Genomic DNA, 4,950 nt, shown 5'->3' with positions numbered 1-4,950 from the left:
CACCAAGGATGGACCCCAAAAAAGGGCTGATTGGGGGTGCTGGGGAGGGTGGGGGGGTGTGGCTGCAACATCACCATCGGAGCGTGTCAAGGACAAATTATTCTAACGAGCTTCCCCCCCCTGGAAAACCAGCCCCCAGCAAAAAAAAAAAAAATAAAAGGTGGGGAGGAAAAATAAAAACCTGGGGGGGTGTTTCCAGCATCCCTGGGGGCAGGAGTGGGGGGGACACATCTCTGCCATCCTGGTGCCCACCATGGTGCCAAGTGGTGCTTTTCCCAGGTGTGACATGGATTTTGGGGAGCTCAGGGCTCCTCCTGAGCATGGGAAGGGGGTCAGAGCCCCAAATAGATGCTGGTCCTTGTGTCCCCCCCCCCCAGGCCCGGGCACAGATAAGGCGGCAGCGGCAGGAGCCCGGCTGGCTCTGGCACGGCAAAGGCAGCCAGTAAATTTCCACTGGGGCAGCTCCCAGTTTAACGAGCTCCCAGTTTAACGAGCTCCCTGCGTGACCCCGGCCGGAGCGGGAGCTGCCAGCAGTGGGAGAGGAATTCCCCAGGAAAACCGGGAAGGGGAAAGGGCCAGGGAGACCCTTCCCACGCGTGTGGGAACACCCCAAGGGGGTGAAACTGGCACCAGGGAGGAATGAAGAGATGATAAAAAAAAAAAAGGGGGGCCCGGAGCTGTGTTTCAAATGTCACCTCTGAGACAAGAACCTGATGATTTGGGGATTGGCATCGGGGTTCGTGCTCCTGTGGGGGCTCGTGGTGCTGTTCCAGCTCCAAGGTCAAGGCTGGTGAGACCGGATCGAGCAGAGCCTTCCCTGTCCCCCCCTTCCAGCTTTAAAAAAAAAAAGCCAAGATAATTCTAAAACGTGACTTGATATCTGCATTATTCCCCTTTCCTCCGTATTTTGGAGGTGGACTCCCAAATCCTGCACTACAGCAGACAAACGTGGGCTCGTTACGAACAGGGTAACGAGCAAGACCTGCCAGCCCTTTGGGTCTCGAGACCAACAAACCTGTGACTGTCACCCACTGCCAGAGGAGGGGACCCCAAAGCTGGTGGCACAAGGGAAGGTTTTCAGAGCACGTGATGGTAGGAGCAGTCCCCGGGGTGGTTTTACAGAATCACAGAATCTTCCAGGTTGGAAGGGACCTTAAAGATCATCTTGTCCAACCGTCAACCCGACTGACAAAAATAGACACCCACACAACAAACAAGGAGCATCATCACTAAACCAGACCTCCCAGCACTACATCAACCCGGCTTTTGAACACCTCCAGGGATGGGGCCTCAACCACCTCCCTGGGCAGCCCATTCCAAGGGCTGAGAACCCTTTCAGTGAAAAAATTTTTCCTAATATCCAGCCTGAACCTCCCCTGGAGCAACTTGAGGCCATTTCCTCTCATCCTGTCACCTGTGACTTGAGAAAAGAGACCGACCCCCATCTCTCTACACCCTCCTTTCAGGGAGTTGTAGAGAGCAATAAGGTCTCCCCTCAGCCTCCTCTTCTCCAGGCTGAATAACCCCAGCTCCCTCAGCCTCTCCTCATCAGACTTATTCTCCAGACCCCTCACCAGCTTTGTCGCCCTTCTCTGCACCTCGATGTCTTTTTTATGGTAGGGGGCCCAAAACTGGACACAGTACTCGAGGTGAGGCCTCACCAGTGCCCAGGACAGGGGGACAACTGGATTCTATTTTGCCTGGCTCCGCCGCTCGCCGGGGACGCCGCAGGAGCCGTGACCAGAGCGAGCTGCCACCGTGACAGCCAGAAAAAAGGGACAGTCTGGCTACAACCGAGATGCTACTGGTACCCTGAGCCTTCGTTGGATGATTCAGCCCCTCTGGGGGAGGTGGCAGCGTGGGCAGTGTCTGCTCCAGCCCCATCCTGCATCCACCTCCCTGCTCCAGCTCCCCAGGGACCTGACTCATCCCAACAGGAGCAAGCACAGACGTCAAACCCAGCAGGAGAGGCAGCAGCCCCTTCCAGAGATGCAAAAACACTGAGGGGAAGGCACCGGAGCCAGGTCTGGACCTTCTGGACCCTCCCCATCAGAGCCACTAAAACTTGGGAAGATCCAGCATCACCCATCCCATGGGAAGCAGATCCCTCCCGAGCCCTGGCTGCCCGGGGCTGAGCACCCCCAAGTCTCTGTGCCCACAGGACCCCTCTAAAGCCAACCTCCACGTTGACACCAGTCGTGGGTGCCTCTTCAAAAGCAGCTTTTCCCCAAAAAAAACCTGGGCAGGAGATCACCCATCCCATGGGAAGCAGATCCCTCCTGAGCCCTGGATGCCCAGGGCTGAGCACCCCCCAGGCTCTGTGCCCACAGGACCCCTCTAAAGCCAACCTCCACGTTGACACCAGTCGTGGGTGCCTCTTCAAAAGCAGCTTTTCCCCAAAAAAAACCTGGGCAGGAGAAGGATCCAGCAGGATGTGGCTGCCCCATCCCTGGAGGGGTTCAAGGCCAGGTTGGATGGGGCTTGGAGCAACCTGGTGTGGTGGGAGGTGTCCCTGCCCAGGGCAGGGGGTTGGAACTCAATGATCTTGAAGGTCCCTTCCAACTCTGACCATTCTATGGTTCTAAGTGCTTCCATGGAAGATCTCCAGCCTCTGGTCCCACCAGAGCTCCAGAAAAACCTCCCCGAAGAGCAGGGCTGCTCCACAGCAAGGACCTTTTCCTTCTGGTGTTTCTCTTACCTACTGCTCTGACACTTTATCTCCCTCAACTGACTCGGCTCCTTTAAGTTTCCTGCTTCCAAACTCCTCGCCAGCCATTTATCACCTTTCCCTTTGGAGTTTTCCTTGCAGTAAGAAGCACTGAAAAGAAATATACAACCTTATTGTTTGCTTGTTTTTCCAATACAGTGAATTTATTATATGTTGCAAAATCAGCATTCAGCTTTTTTAGTGTACAAAAAAGACACTAGCTCTTAAGAAAAAAGATTAGGAAAGCTGAAGACTATGCTGCCTTTAAATTGTAACATTTTGGCAAAGTGAAAAGCTCTTTTGTAAACTCCAACTCCATGGCTCAATATAGTTTTTATCCACAGTACAATATTACAAAGTAAAACACAGTATCAATAAGTTAAGATCATACTTAATCACCTAGAACTGGTTTCTATTAACCCAAAAAGCACAAATTTTGCCTAGCTTCATAATCTCTAAAAAGGAAAAAAAAAAAAAAAAAGGAAAAAAAATAAAAAGGCAGATTCGACTACAATTCTTTAAACACAGTCCAAAAGAAAAGTGAAGCAGAAAGTTGTTGAATGCTAATTGGGTCTCACAGTTTGGATATTCATTAAATATCTTCAGTTTTTATATTCAAATTTTAGAAGTTCCAGAATATACATGTAAATGTACACAATACATCTTTGTATACAACTCTGTTTGCAAAAATATCTTATAGCAGATGTATAAAGATTGAGATCCATCTCTATCCCCCTCCCCCACCCCCCCCTTCCAAAGCAACGAGAAAACAAAAAAAATATATATCCCAGTCAAAATATTAAGGATCAGAAGGAGAAGTGTTTCCATGGAAGAATTTACTCATCCTGGGTTTGTAGCTGCTGCCTCTTCTGCCAGCAGAGGTTCGGGCTCCTCACGCTGCAGTTGGAGATGATGAAGGTCCCACCGAGCCCCGCAGAGATGATGAGGAAGGTCCCACCAAACCCTGTGGCATCGGGAAATTCAGCCTTGCCATTGAGAACACCCAAAATGTGCCACCACCAACGGGTGACAACACTCACAGGTCTGGCACCGAGTGGGGTTGTTGGGGTGACAGATCTCCCAGCAGGTCCCAGAGAGCAGCGTCCCTGGTTCCTCCACGCAACCCAAGTCTCTCCTTCCCCCATCCTTGGGGCTTGGGTGAAATCCAGCTCAGGTGCAAATTCCCAGCCACGGGAGGTTTCCTGGGGCTGTGATTCCAACAAAGGCTCCAGCTTGGACATTGCCACCACCTACTGCTTAAGATGCTCCAGCGACCAGACCCCACCGAGCAGGAGGACAAAGTTTTCTGGAGAAGAAACTCCTCGCCTTCAACTCTGGTGTTATTTTCCAACTTTCCCTGAGGAGCAGGAGCACCGGGGGCCGGCAGCGTTCCACAAGTGGGTATGCCCTCAGGAGAAACAGCTCCCTGACCTTCGGTTGTCTTCATCTGGAGAAGAAGAGATGGGACCGAAGCGTTCCTCAAGCCCCAAGATGCTCATCAGAGGCTCCCACCCTACGGACCTCCTTGGACATCACATCTCTTCCCTCCCATGGCCTCCACCGCTCCGCTTCCCAAGGTTTGGCTCTTGCAGACCAGCAGAGACCCCGTGGCTGGCTGGTGGCAGTCCGTGGCCCACGGGTGGCACAGCTGGGCCACCTCCCGTTGGCTTTTTTTTGGTTTTGGTTTGAAGAAGGGGGATGGCAAAGTCCTGGCGAGCGAGAAACTCACAACTCAGCAAGTGACAACGCAAAGCGGTGGCCCTGGCCGGACGACGCAGCAAAACCCATCTAGCCAGAATGGAATTATTAATAATATTATATATTTTTTTTTTCTTTTTTTTTTTTTTAAATACAGCAGATGGACCCACTTTTTTTGGGGGGGGGAAGGGCGGGAAAAAAAAATAAAAAATAATTAAATTACTCCTTGTGTAAGAACTGTTTCCCCTCCTTAACACTGCCATTCCGCTCCTTCAAAGGGTGAAAGACTCTTCAGTGCAACCTCCAAGGGAAGGAGACGCCACAGGAAAGTAATCCTTTACTTTGAGATAAAGCAGGAAGAAGTCAAATCACACAGGGCTGGCAGGATTAAAAGGGGAGAGAAAGAAACAGCGGAGTTAAAGGACACCTTTGTGCTTTTTGGCGTGTTTCTCACACCCTGGCCATACTCTAAAAAAAAAAAAAAAAAAAAAAGGTTCCCTTCAAGTCCAAAAAAAAAAAAAAAAAGCCACCAAAAAAAAAAAAAA

Source organism: Calidris pugnax, unplaced genomic scaffold (genome assembly GCF_001431845.1).
Source record: "Calidris pugnax isolate Ruff unplaced genomic scaffold, ASM143184v1 scaffold46, whole genome shotgun sequence".
In the NCBI taxonomy this organism is placed as follows: domain Eukaryota; kingdom Metazoa; phylum Chordata; class Aves; order Charadriiformes; family Scolopacidae; genus Calidris; species Calidris pugnax.
Note: the sequence above shows the minus strand (reverse complement) of the source record.